The sequence below is a fragment of the Sinohyriopsis cumingii genome, chromosome 14 (genome assembly GCF_028554795.1).
Source record: "Sinohyriopsis cumingii isolate HCF-2022 chromosome 14, ASM2855479v2, whole genome shotgun sequence".
In the NCBI taxonomy this organism is placed as follows: domain Eukaryota; kingdom Metazoa; phylum Mollusca; class Bivalvia; order Unionida; family Unionidae; genus Sinohyriopsis; species Sinohyriopsis cumingii.
In genome coordinates, this window is record NC_142974.1 from 110,947,134 (window position 1) to 110,963,561 (window position 16,428).

The window sequence follows — 16,428 nt, forward strand, 5'->3', positions numbered from 1 at the left end:
AGGAACACCAAGGCTTCAGTAAAATGGACGTTCTCTGATAACAATATATTCATAACAAAAGTGCAAGAGGAGATAATACATCCGAATTAAAAAACAGAAAATAAAATCTTCCATAAATCAGCGATAAAATAACAAATTCAATGGCAAATTCCTTATCGTCATTTTGATTAATACGTTTATTAGTATTATTATTGTTTATTTTTAATTATTATTATTATTATTATTATTATTATTATTATTATTTTTATTATTATTGTTATTATTATTATTATTATTATTATCATTATTATTGTTATTATTATTATTATTATTATTATTATTATTATTATTATTATTATTATTGAAACTGGTACAGCGTTCTATCACTCTCTGAAAATTTGGTTCCCAGAGCTAGACATTTTTGAAAACATAGAAACTACGGTACGAATAACAAAATGAACGGAGTAGTAAAACTGACTTAGAAAGAAATAACAGATTCCTAACGACGCAATTGTCCGTCATTCTTAAAGGGACGCAATGCCAATAATTGCATGTAACTTTATTAAATTCATACTAACATTCACCACCGCAAATCCAACAACAGCTAAAGAATCATAGGTAAAAAGCAGAAGCTTGAAATATAAGCCAATAATTCATGGTATTAAAACGACTAAAGTTTTCATCGCTTACAACGCTTTACGAACATTCAGGAAATATTACTCAAATAAAAACTAACTCAAAAACGTAAGAATTGGTAAACGAAGATCACAAAAGCTCTCATCCATTTTCCTGTTTAATTGTCAAGGAGTAACCGAAAAATGTTATGTATATATGGTTATCAGAGAAGGTCCATTTTACTGAAGCCTTGGTGTTCCAGCTTTACTAAAAGGATGAGAATAATCAATTTATTATGAGAAGGCGATTGAAGAAACGATTTTACTTTCAAAATGAAAAAGCACAGGACAAAACTTATAAACAAAACGAATTCGTTTATTGTTATTGCTGTTACAACTGGAACTGAATTGTATAATATGTACATCAATTGGAATCCCGTAGGCAAGCGTATTTTAAGATGATATACAAATAAAATGATGACAAAGGATTTAGAATTATGTCAAGGGTTACAAATTGAATTCCAATCTAATCCGTTTTTTGTTGTTAATGGTAGTAGTCGATAAAACAGCAGTAGGAGCATAGTATATTTCATGAATAGATTTCCTTTGTTATACCAAATCCGTTCTTAAAACAATGTTTTGTACACACAATTACTTACATATCAGCATAAACTCCAGCTATAATAAATAATCTGTCTTGAGCAAATCCCCAACAAAAACACAACCACAAAAATTAAATTCCGAATTAAGGAAATCCATTAACATTATAATTAGTAACATTAGTAGTTGTAGAGGTAGTACAACTGTAAACGCGATTTATGTTTCTTCAGAGAAAGTCAGGTTAAAATACACGATTGTTCTGTAGCTGAGAATCCTCCTATATTTATTCTCGCACATCTTTTAACGTACCTATATGATGGTTTATTTTACTTCAACGTTTTCTTTTTTGTATCAGTACCGTTTCTTTTGCAATCCTTGCATATACCATTACTTGCATACCTACGAAAACTTACTATTAATAGATCATCTAGTTTCACCGAAATTATTTTATTTGAGAATTTTAATTTGTACATTTGTTGTGAAATCCATACTGATACCCGGTAGAATAAGCCACAAGATAAACAAAGATAAAAAAATGACTCATGTAAGTTTGACATACAACAAATTTCTTATCAGTGCTTTTATCACAACATCCACAGTGATTTGTGATTCTTGAAAAATAAAAATCCTTTGAGGAACACTGCTTTGCGAAATTGAAAAAATGACTCTAATGATATAAAAATGACAATAAATCGTGAACAACAGTAGAGCAATAAATGTACTTTCCAAAGTGAAAATAAACCCAAACAAATCTAGACCGTTCTAATTAATATCAGTAGTTTTTGCAGTACTTCTATATCCGTTACGGCGATTAATATTACGTCCAATAATCGCATTTCGACAACCAATGCGTTATCAGAGAATAAGATGCAATGAAAAAAAACCAGACAATAATCATAAATAAAATACATCAAAACAGTGAACAAATCGATTTGAACTTGTATATTATAATTATCATTATCATTATTACTATTATTATTATTATTATTATTATTATTATTATTGTTGTTGTTGTTGTTGATATTATTATTATTACAACTTTTATTATTTTTGTTGTTGTTGTTATTATTATGATTCTTGCTGTTTTTATTTTTATTGAATCTTATAGAGCGATTTCTCACCCTTTAAACATTGACTCCCATAAATCGAGTTTTTGAAAAGAGAAATTAAGAAGACAATGACAAAACCAAGTAAGCATCGATCCTGTCTTAGACAGATAGGACAAAAGTCTTACGTCACAACTTTCTGTGATTGTTAAAAGAGCGCAATACCCTCAATATAAAGTTGTTTCTTTTCTTTCATCCTTAATTGCAGTACCGCAAGATCAACAACGGAAGAAAGCAATATTCATTAGCATGGAATTGAAGATTAACAAATTTGTGATGCTCTTAAAATGACTGACTCTCTTGATCGCTTAAAACGTATTATGTTAAACGATATAATCATCATTAAAGAAAAACGAAAACCAATATATGCGAGAAGGTGACTAAATACAACAGACGCACACATTGAATTTCATGTTAAATGGGAGAGGCATAACTTATAAGCATTATAATTGTAAAGCGCTGAGAGAGGCCATTTTACTTTTATCTCAGTTGATTAGCTTGACCTCAGCGATAAGATTAAGAAGTTCATTCTAAGTAGACCAAGAAAGAAAACAATTTCTTTGTCGAATAATAAAACGACGGAATCTACATAACTCAAATCCGAAAATAAAGAAGCAAATTAAACAAAAAACAAACAAATTCCTTATTATTGCTATTTTCACAACTGCCAAACTGATCCAAGATTATTGAAAAATAGTACTCCATCAGCTAAATCTTGATGAAAAGATGGACAAATTACCAAGATAAAGTAACCAAACAAATGCATTCAAATCCTAAACAACCACAAAAAGACAAACGTACATTCCAAATGAAATAAATGCATGACTATAATACTAATTATCAGTAGTAGTTGTAGAATTAGAACAATTGCGATAATCAACTATGTTTCTTAGCATCATCACAAACCCATAACAAAAAGTGCATCAAGAGATAATATTGCCGAATTAAAACACAGAATTTAATCTTCCATTAATGAGCGATACAAAAACAAATTCAATAGCAAATTCATTATCGTCATTTAGAATAATACGTTTATTATTATTATTATTATTGTTTATTCGTATTATTATTATTATTATTATTTGTATTATTATTATTATTATTATTATTATTATTATTATTATTATTATTATTATTATTATTGAAACTGGTACAGCGTTCTATCACTCTCTGAAAATTTGGTTCCTAGAGCTAGTAAGTAATTATGTATAAAAAAATGTTGTTATTAGAACGGATTTTATATGAAAAAAGGAAACGTATTCATGAAACATAATATGCTCCTAGTACTGTTATAATGACTACTACCATTAACAACAAAAAACGGATTAGATTGGAATTCAATTTGTAACCCTTGACATAATTATAAATGCTTTGTCATCATTTTCTTTTTATATCATCTTAAAATACGCTTGCCTACGGGATTCCAACTGATGTACATATTATACAATTCAGTTGCTGTTGTAACAGCAATAACAATAAACGAATTCGTTTTGTTTATAAGTTTTGTCCTGTTTTTTTTATTTTCAAAGTAAAATCGTTTCTTCAATCGCCTTCTCATAATAAATTGATTATTCTCATCCTTTTAGTAAAACAGGAACACCAAGGCTTCAGTAAAATGGACGTTCTCTGATAACCATATATTCATAACAAAAGTGTATGAGGAGATAATAAATCCGAATTAAAAAACAGAAAATAATCTTCCATAAATCAGCGATAAAATAACAAATTCAATGGCAAATTCCTTATCGTCATTTTGATTAATACATTTACTATTATTATTATTATTATTGTTTATTATTAGTATTATTATTATTATCATTATTATTATTATTGAAACTTTTACAGCGTTCTATCACTCTCTGAAAATTTGGTTTCCAGAGCTAGACGTTTTTGAAAACGTAGAAACTACGGTAAGAATAACAAAATGAAAGGAGTAGAAAAACTGACTTAAAAAGAAATAACAGATTCCTAACGACGCAATTTTCCGTCATTCTTAAAGGGACGCAATGCCAATAATTGCATGTAACTTTATTAAATTCATACTAATATTCACAACCGGAAATCCAACAACAGCTAAAGAAACATAGGTAATAAGCAAAAATTTGAAATATAAGCCAATAATTCATGGTATTAAAACGACTAAAGTTTTCATCGCTTTCAATGCTTCACGAACATTCAGGAAATATTACTCAAATAAAAACTAACTCAAAAACGTAAGAATTGGTAAACGAAGACCACAAAAGCTCTCATCCATTATCCTGTTTAATTATCAAGGAGTAACCGAGAAATGTTATGTATATATAGTTATCAGAGAAGGTCCATTTTACTGAAGCCTTTTTGTTCCAGTTTTGCTTAAAGGATGAGAATAATCAATTTATTATGAGATGGCGATTGAAGAAACGATTTTACTTTCAAAATAAAAAAGCACAGGACAAAACTTATAAACAAAACGTATTCGTTTATTGTTATTGCTGTTACAACAGCAACTGAATTGTATAATCTGTACATCAATTAGAATCCCGTAGGCAAGCGTATTTAAGATGATATAAAAATAAAATGATGACAAAGCATTTAGAATTATGTCAAGGGTTACAAATTGAATTCCAATCCAATCCTTTTTTTATTGTTAATGGTAGTAGTCGATATAGCAGTAGTAGGAGCATATTATGTTTCATGAATAGGTTTCCTATTTCTATCTGATCCGTTCTTATAACAATGTTTTGTATACACAGTTATTTACATATCAGCATAAACTCCAGCTATAATAAATAATCTCGCTTGAGCAACTCCCCAACACCAACGCAACGACAAAAGTAAATTCCGAATTAAAGAAATCCATTACCATTATAATTATTAACATTAGTAATTGTAGAGGTAGTACAACTGTAACAGCGATTTATGTTTCTTCAGAGAATGTCAGGTTAAATGACACGATTGTCCTGTAGCTGACAATCCTCCGTTATTTATTCTTGCACATCTTTTAACGTACCTATATGACGGCATATTTTACTTCAACGTTTTCTTTTTTGTATCGGTACCGTTCCTTTTGCAATCTTTGCATATACCATTACTTGCATACCTACAAAAACTTACTATCAATAGATAATCTAGTTTCACCGAAATTATTGTTAGAGAATTAAAATTTGTACATTTGTTGTTTAATCCATAATGATACCCGGCGGAATGAACCTCAAGATAAAGAAATATAAAAAATGACACATGTAAGTTTGACATACAACAAATTTCTTATTAGTGCTTTTATCACAACATACACAGTAATTCATGATTCTTGAAAAATAAAAATCCTTTGAGGAACACTGCTTTGCGAAATTGAAAAATGACTCTAATGATATAAAAATGATCCTAAATCGTGAACAACAGTAGAGCAATAAACGTACTTTCTAAAGTGAAAATAAACCCAAACACATCTAGACCATTATAATTAATGTCAGTAGTTTTTGCAGTACTTCTATATCCGTTACGGCGATTAATATTTCTTCAAATAATCCCATTTCGACAACAAGTGCATTATTAGAGAATAAGATGCAATAAAAAATACACAGACAAAAATCCTAAATAAAATATATCAAGACAGTGAACAAATCGATTTGAACTTGTATACTATAATTATTATTATTATTATGACTCTTATTATTTTTGTTGTTGTTGTTATTATTATGATTCTTGCTCTTTTTATTTTTATTGAATCATATAGAGCGCTTCGTCACCCTTGAAACATTGACTCCCATAAATCGAGTTTTTGAAAAGAGAAATTAACAAGACAATGACAAAACCAAGTAAGCATCGATCCTGTCTTAGACAGATAGGACAAATGTCTTACGTCAGAACTTTCTGTGATTGTTAAAAGAGCGCAATACCCTCAATATAAAGTTGTTTCTTTTCTTTCATCCTTAATTGCGGTACCGCAAGATCAACAACGGAAGAAAGCAATGTTGATTAGCATGGAAATGAAGATTAACAAATTTGTGATGCTCTTAAAATGACTGACTCTCTTGATTGCTTAAAACGTATTATGTTAAACGAAACAATCATCATTAAAGAAAAACTAAAACCAAAATATACGATAAGGTGACTAAATACAACAGACACACATTGAATTTCATGTTAAATGGGAGAGGCATAACTTATAAACATTATAATTGTAAAGCTCTCTGAGAAGAGCCATTTTACTTTGATCTCGGTTGATTAGCTTGACCTCAGCGATAAGATTAAGAAATTCATTCTAAGAAGACCAATAAAGAAAACAATTTCTTTGTCGAATAATACAATTAAATCGACGGAATCCACATAATTCAAATCCGAAAATAAACAAGCAAATTAAACAGAAAAACAAACAAATTCCTTATGATTGCTATTTTCACAACTGCAAATTGATCCAAGATTCTTGAAAAATAGTGCTCCATCAGCTAAATCTTGACGAGAAGATGGACAAATTACCAATGCAAAGTAACCAAACAAATGCATTCAAATCCTAAACAACCGCAAAAAGAAAAACGTACATTCCAAATGAAACAAATGCATGACTATAATACTAATTATCAATAGTAGTTGTAGAATTAGAACAATTGTGATAATCAACTATGTTTCTTAGCATCATCACAAACCCATAACAAAAAGTATATGAGGAGATTATAAAGCCGAATTAAAAACCAGAAAATAATCGTCCATAAATCAGCGATACAAAAGCAAATTCAATAGCAAATTCCTTATCGTCATTTTGATTAATACGTTTATTATTATTATTATTGTTTATTTTTAATTATTGTTATTATTATTATTATTATTATTATTATTATCATTATTATTGTTATTATTATTATTATTATTATCATTATTATTATTATTATTATTATTATTATTATTATTATTATTATTATTGTTATTATTATTATTATTATTGAAACTGGTACAGCGTTCTATCACTCTCTGAAAATTTGGTTCCCAGAGCTAGACATTTTTGAAAACATAGAAACTACGGTACGAATAACAAAATGAACGGAGTAGTAAAACTGACTTAGAAAGAAATAACAGATTCCTAACGACGCAATTGTCCGTCATTCTTAAAGGGACGCAATGCCAATAATTGCATGTAACTTTATTAAATTCATACTAACATTCACCACCGCAAATCCAACAACAGCTAAAGAATCATAGGTAAAAAGCAGAAGCTTGAAATATAAGCCAATAATTCATGGTATTAAAACGACTAAAGTTTTCATCGCTTACAACGCTTTACGAACATTCAGGAAATATTACTCAAATAAAAACTAACTCAAAAACGTAAGAATTGGTAAACGAAGACCACAAAAGCTCTCATCCATTTTCCTGTTTAATTGTCAAGGAGTAACCGAAAAATGTTATGTATATATGGTTATCAGAGAAGGTCCATTTTACTGAAGCCTTGGTGTTCCAGCTTTACTAAAAGGATGAGAATAATCAATTTATTATGAGAAGGCGATTGAAGAAACGATTTTACTTTCAAAATGAAAAAGCACAGGACAAAACTTATAAACAAAACGAATTCGTTTATTGTTATTGCGGTTACAACTGGAACTGAATTGTATAATATGTACATCAATTGGAATCCCGTAGGCAAGCGTATTTTAAGATGATATAAAAATAAAATGATGACAAAGCATTTAGAATTATGTCAAGGGTTACAAATTTAATTCCAATCTAATCCGTTTTTTGTTGTTAATGGTAGTAGTCGATAAAACAGCAGTAGGAGCATAGTATATTTCATGAATAGATTTCCTTTGTTATACCAAATCCGTTCTTAAAACAATGTTTTGTACACACAATTACTTACATATCAGCATAAACTCCAGCTATAATAAATAATCTGTCTTGAGCAAATCCCCAACAAAAACACAACCACAAAAATTAAATTCCGAATTAAGGAAATCCATTAACATTATAATTAGTAACATTAGTAGTTGTAGAGGTAGTACAACTGTAAACGCGATTTATGTTTCTTCAGAGAAAGTCAGGTTAAAATACACGATTGTTCTGTAGCTGAGAATCCTCCTATATTTATTCTCGCACATCTTTTAACGTACCTATATGATGGTTTATTTTACTTCAACGTTTTCTTTTTTGTATCAGTACCGTTTCTTTTGCAATCCTTGCATATACCATTACTTGCATACCTACGAAAACTTACTATTAATAGATCATCTAGTTTCACCGAAATTATTTTATTTGAGAATTTTAATTTGTACATTTGTTGTGAAATCCATACTGATACCCGGTAGAATAAGCCACAAGATAAACAAAGATAAAAAAATGACTCATGTAAGTTTGACATACAACAAATTTCTTATCAGTGCTTTTATCACAACATCCACAGTGATTTGTGATTCTTGAAAAATAAAAATCCTTTGAGGAACACTGCTTTGCGAAATTGAAAAAATGACTCTAATGATATAAAAATGACAATAAATCGTGAACAACAGTAGAGCAATAAATGTACTTTCCAAAGTGAAAATAAACCCAAACAAATCTAGACCGTTCTAATTAATATCAGTAGTTTTTGCAGTACTTCTATATCCGTTACGGCGATTAATATTACGTCCAATAATCGCATTTCGACAACCAATGCGTTATCAGAGAATAAGATGCAATGAAAAAAAACCAGACAATAATCATAAATAAAATACATCAAAACAGTGAACAAATCGATTTGAACTTGTATATTATAATTATCATTATCATTATTACTATTATTATTATTATTATTATTATTATTATTGTTGTTGTTGTTGTTGTTGATATTATTATTATTACAACTTTTATTATTTTTGTTGTTGTTGTTATTATTATGATTCTTGCTGTTTTTATTTTTATTGAATCTTATAGAGCGATTTCTCACCCTTTAAACATTGACTCCCATAAATCGAGTTTTTGAAAAGAGAAATTAAGAAGACAATGACAAAACCAAGTAAGCATCGATCCTGTCTTAGACAGATAGGACAAAAGTCTTACGTCACAACTTTCTGTGATTGTTAAAAGAGCGCAATACCCTCAATATAAAGTTGTTTCTTTTCTTTCATCCTTAATTGCAGTACCGCAAGATCAACAACGGAAGAAAGCAATATTCATTAGCATGGAATTGAAGATTAACAAATTTGTGATGCTCTTAAAATGACTGACTCTCTTGATCGCTTAAAACGTATTATGTTAAACGATATAATCATCATTAAAGAAAAACGAAAACCAATATATGCGAGAAGGTGACTAAATACAACAGACGCACACATTGAATTTCATGTTAAATGGGAGAGGCATAACTTATAAGCATTATAATTGTAAAGCGCTGAGAGAGGCCATTTTACTTTTATCTCAGTTGATTAGCTTGACCTCAGCGATAAGATTAAGAAGTTCATTCTAAGTAGACCAAGAAAGAAAACAATTTCTTTGTCGAATAATAAAACGACGGAATCTACATAACTCAAATCCGAAAATAAAGAAGCAAATTAAACAAAAAACAAACAAATTCCTTATTATTGCTATTTTCACAACTGCCAAACTGATCCAAGATTATTGAAAAATAGTACTCCATCAGCTAAATCTTGATGAAAAGATGGACAAATTACCAAGATAAAGTAACCAAACAAATGCATTCAAATCCTAAACAACCACAAAAAGACAAACGTACATTCCAAATGAAATAAATGCATGACTATAATACTAATTATCAGTAGTAGTTGTAGAATTAGAACAATTGCGATAATCAACTATGTTTCTTAGCATCATCACAAACCCATAACAAAAAGTGCATCAAGAGATAATATTGCCGAATTAAAACACAGAATTTAATCTTCCATTAATGAGCGATACAAAAACAAATTCAATAGCAAATTCATTATCGTCATTTAGAATAATACGTTTATTATTATTATTATTATTGTTTATTCGTATTATTATTATTATTATTATTTGTATTATTATTATTATTATTATTATTATTATTATTATTATTATTATTATTATTATTGAAACTGGTACAGCGTTCTATCACTCTCTGAAAATTTGGTTCCTAGAGCTAGTAAGTAATTATGTATAAAAAAATGTTGTTATTAGAACGGATTTTATATGAAAAAAGGAAACGTATTCATGAAACATAATATGCTCCTAGTACTGTTATAATGACTACTACCATTAACAACAAAAAACGGATTAGATTGGAATTCAATTTGTAACCCTTGACATAATTATAAATGCTTTGTCATCATTTTCTTTTTATATCATCTTAAAATACGCTTGCCTACGGGATTCCAACTGATGTACATATTATACAATTCAGTTGCTGTTGTAACAGCAATAACAATAAACGAATTCGTTTTGTTTATAAGTTTTGTCCTGTTTTTTTTATTTTCAAAGTAAAATCGTTTCTTCAATCGCCTTCTCATAATAAATTGATTATTCTCATCCTTTTAGTAAAACAGGAACACCAAGGCTTCAGTAAAATGGACGTTCTCTGATAACCATATATTCATAACAAAAGTGTATGAGGAGATAATAAATCCGAATTAAAAAACAGAAAATAATCTTCCATAAATCAGCGATAAAATAACAAATTCAATGGCAAATTCCTTATCGTCATTTTGATTAATACATTTACTATTATTATTATTATTATTGTTTATTATTAGTATTATTATTATTATCATTATTATTATTATTGAAACTTTTACAGCGTTCTATCACTCTCTGAAAATTTGGTTTCCAGAGCTAGACGTTTTTGAAAACGTAGAAACTACGGTAAGAATAACAAAATGAAAGGAGTAGAAAAACTGACTTAAAAAGAAATAACAGATTCCTAACGACGCAATTTTCCGTCATTCTTAAAGGGACGCAATGCCAATAATTGCATGTAACTTTATTAAATTCATACTAATATTCACAACCGGAAATCCAACAACAGCTAAAGAAACATAGGTAATAAGCAAAAATTTGAAATATAAGCCAATAATTCATGGTATTAAAACGACTAAAGTTTTCATCGCTTTCAATGCTTTACGAACATTCAGGAAATATTACTCAAATAAAAACTAACTCAAAAACGTAAGAATTGGTAAACGAAGACCACAAAAGCTCTCATCCATTATCCTGTTTAATTATCAAGGAGTAACCGAGAAATGTTATGTATATATAGTTATCAGAGAAGGTCCATTTTACTGAAGCCTTTTTGTTCCAGTTTTGCTTAAAGGATGAGAATAATCAATTTATTATGAGATGGCGATTGAAGAAACGATTTTACTTTCAAAATAAAAAAGCACAGGACAAAACTTATAAACAAAACGAATTCGTTTATTGTTATTGCTGTTACAACAGCAACTGAATTGTATAATCTGTACATCAATTAGAATCCCGTAGGCAAGCGTATTTAAGATGATATAAAAATAAAATGATGACAAAGCATTTAGAATTATGTCAAGGGTTACAAATTGAATTCCAATCCAATCCTTTTTTTATTGTTAATGGTAGTAGTCGATATAGCAGTAGTAGGAGCATATTATGTTTCATGAATAGGTTTCCTATTTCTATCTGATCCGTTCTTATAACAATGTTTTGTATACACAGTTATTTACATATCAGCATAAACTCCAGCTATAATAAATAATCTCGCTTGAGCAACTCCCCAACACCAACGCAACGACAAAAGTAAATTCCGAATTAAAGAAATCCATTACCATTATAATTATTAACATTAGTAATTGTAGAGGTAGTACAACTGTAACAGCGATTTATGTTTCTTCAGAGAATGTCAGGTTAAATGACACGATTGTCCTGTAGCTGACAATCCTCCGTTATTTATTCTTGCACATCTTTTAACGTACCTATATGACGGCATATTTTACTTCAACGTTTTCTTTTTTGTATCGGTACCGTTCCTTTTGCAATCTTTGCATATACCATTACTTGCATACCTACAAAAACTTACTATCAATAGATAATCTAGTTTCACCGAAATTATTGTTAGAGAATTAAAATTTGTACATTTGTTGTTTAATCCATAATGATACCCGGCGGAATGAACCTCAAGATAAAGAAATATAAAAAATGACACATGTAAGTTTGACATACAACAAATTTCTTATTAGTGCTTTTATCACAACATACACAGTAATTCATGATTCTTGAAAAATAAAAATCCTTTGAGGAACACTGCTTTGCGAAATTGAAAAATGACTCTAATGATATAAAAATGATCCTAAATCGTGAACAACAGTAGAGCAATAAACGTACTTTCTAAAGTGAAAATAAACCCAAACACATCTAGACCATTATAATTAATGTCAGTAGTTTTTGCAGTACTTCTATATCCGTTACGGCGATTAATATTTCTTCAAATAATCCCATTTCGACAACAAGTGCATTATTAGAGAATAAGATGCAATAAAAAATACACAGACAAAAATCCTAAATAAAATATATCAAGACAGTGAACAAATCGATTTGAACTTGTATACTATAATTATTATTATTATTATGACTCTTATTATTTTTGTTGTTGTTGTTATTATTATGATTCTTGCTCTTTTTATTTTTATTGAATCATATAGAGCGCTTCGTCACCCTTGAAACATTGACTCCCATAAATCGAGTTTTTGAAAAGAGAAATTAACAAGACAATGACAAAACCAAGTAAGCATCGATCCTGTCTTAGACAGATAGGACAAATGTCTTACGTCAGAACTTTCTGTGATTGTTAAAAGAGCGCAATACCCTCAATATAAAGTTGTTTCTTTTCTTTCATCCTTAATTGCGGTACCGCAAGATCAACAACGGAAGAAAGCAATGTTGATTAGCATGGAAATGAAGATTAACAAATTTGTGATGCTCTTAAAATGACTGACTCTCTTGATTGCTTAAAACGTATTATGTTAAACGAAACAATCATCATTAAAGAAAAACTAAAACCAAAATATACGATAAGGTGACTAAATACAACAGACACACATTGAATTTCATGTTAAATGGGAGAGGCATAACTTATAAACATTATAATTGTAAAGCTCTCTGAGAAGAGCCATTTTACTTTGATCTCGGTTGATTAGCTTGACCTCAGCGATAAGATTAAGAAATTCATTCTAAGAAGACCAATAAAGAAAACAATTTCTTTGTCGAATAATACAATTAAATCGACGGAATCCACATAATTCAAATCCGAAAATAAACAAGCAAATTAAACAGAAAAACAAACAAATTCCTTATGATTGCTATTTTCACAACTGCAAATTGATCCAAGATTCTTGAAAAATAGTGCTCCATCAGCTAAATCTTGACGAGAAGATGGACAAATTACCAATGCAAAGTAACCAAACAAATGCATTCAAATCCTAAACAACCGCAAAAAGAAAAACGTACATTCCAAATGAAACAAATGCATGACTATAATACTAATTATCAATAGTAGTTGTAGAATTAGAACAATTGTGATAATCAACTATGTTTCTTAGCATCATCACAAACCCATAACAAAAAGTATATGAGGAGATTATAAAGCCGAATTAAAAACCAGAAAATAATCTTCCATAAATCAGCGATACAAAAGCAAATTCAATAGCAAATTCCTTATCGTCATTTTGATTAATACGTTTATTATTATTATTATTGTTTATTTTTAATTATTGTTATTATTATTATTATTATTATTATTATTATCATTATTATTGTTATTATTATTATTATTATTATCATTATTATTATTATTATTATTATTATTATTATTATTATTATTATTATTATTATTATTATTGTTATTATTATTATTATTATTGAAACTGGTACAGCGTTCTATCACTCTCTGAAAATTTGGTTCCCAGAGCTAGACATTTTTGAAAACATAGAAACTACGGTACGAATAACAAAATGAACGGAGTAGTAAAACTGACTTAGAAAGAAATAACAGATTCCTAACGACGCAATTGTCCGTCATTCTTAAAGGGACGCAATGCCAATAATTGCATGTAACTTTATTAAATTCATACTAACATTCACCACCGCAAATCCAACAACAGCTAAAGAATCATAGGTAAAAAGCAGAAGCTTGAAATATAAGCCAATAATTCATGGTATTAAAACGACTAAAGTTTTCATCGCTTACAACGCTTTACGAACATTCAGGAAATATTACTCAAATAAAAACTAACTCAAAAACGTAAGAATTGGTAAACGAAGACCACAAAAGCTCTCATCCATTTTCCTGTTTAATTGTCAAGGAGTAACCGAAAAATGTTATGTATATATGGTTATCAGAGAAGGTCCATTTTACTGAAGCCTTGGTGTTCCAGCTTTACTAAAAGGATGAGAATAATCAATTTATTATGAGAAGGCGATTGAAGAAACGATTTTACTTTCAAAATGAAAAAGCACAGGACAAAACTTATAAACAAAACGAATTCGTTTATTGTTATTGCGGTTACAACTGGAACTGAATTGTATAATATGTACATCAATTGGAATCCCGTAGGCAAGCGTATTTTAAGATGATATAAAAATAAAATGATGACAAAGCATTTAGAATTATGTCAAGGGTTACAAATTTAATTCCAATCTAATCCGTTTTTTGTTGTTAATGGTAGTAGTCGATAAAACAGCAGTAGGAGCATAGTATATTTCATGAATAGATTTCCTTTGTTATATCAAATCCGTTCTTATAACAATGTTTTGTATACACAATTACTTACATATCAGCATAAACTCCAGCTATAATAAATAATCTGTCTTGAGCAAATCCCCAACAAAAACACAACCACAAAAATTAAATTCCGAATTAAGGAAATCCATTAACATTATAATTAGTAACATTAGTAGTTGTAGAGGTAGTACAACTGTAACAGCTATTTATGTTTCTTCAGAGAAAGTCAGGTTAAAATACACGATTGTTCTGTAGCTGAGAATCCTCCTATATTTATTCTCGCACATCTTTTAACGTACCTATATGATTGTTTATTTTACTTCAACGTTTTTTTTTGTATCAGTACCGTTTCTTTTGCAATCCTTGCATATACCATTACTTGCATACATACGAAAACTTACTATTAATAGATAATCTAGTTTCACCGAAATTATTTTATTTGAGAATTTTAATTTGTACATTTGTTGTGAAATCCATACTGATACCCGGTAGAATGAGCCACAAGATAAACAAAGATCAAAAAAATGACTCATGTAAGTTTGACATACAACAAATTTCTTATCAGTGCTTTTATCACAACATCCACAGTGATTCGTGATTCTTGAAAAATAAAAATCCTTTGAGGAACACTGCTTTGCGAAATTGAAAAAATGACTCTAATGATATAAAAATGACAATAAATCGTGAACAACAGTAGAGCAATAAACGTACTTTCCAAAGCGAAAATAAACCCAAACAAATCTAGACCGTTCTAATTAATATCAGTAGTCTTTGCAGTACTTCCATATCCGTTACGGCGATTAATATTACGTCCAATAATCGCATTTCGACAACCAATGCGTTATCAGAGAATAAGATGCAATAAAAAAAAACCCAGACAATAATCATAAATAAAATACATCAAGACAGTGAACAAATCGATTTCAACTTGTATATTATAATTATCATTATTAGTATCATTATTATTATTATTATTATTATTATTATTGTCATTATTATTATTATTATTATTATTATTATTATCAATGATATTATTATTATTACAACTTTTATTATTTTTGTTGTTGTTGTTATTATTATGATTCTTGCTGTTTTTATTTTTATTGAATCTTATAGAGCGATTCGTCACCCTTTAAACATTGACTCCCATAAATCGAGTTTTTGAAAAGAGAAATTAACAAGACAATGACAAAACCAAGTAAGCATCGATCCTGTCTTAGACAGATAGGACAAAAGTCTTACGTCACAACTTTCTGTGATTGTTAAAAGAGCGCAATACCCTCAATATAAAGTTGTTTCTTTTCTTTCATCCTTAATTGCAGTACCGCAAGATCAACAACGGAAGAAAGCAATATTCATTAGCATGGAATTGAAGATTAACAAATTTGTGATGCTCTTAAAATGACTGACTCTCTTGATCGCTTAAAACGTATTATGTTAAACGATATAATCATCATTAAAG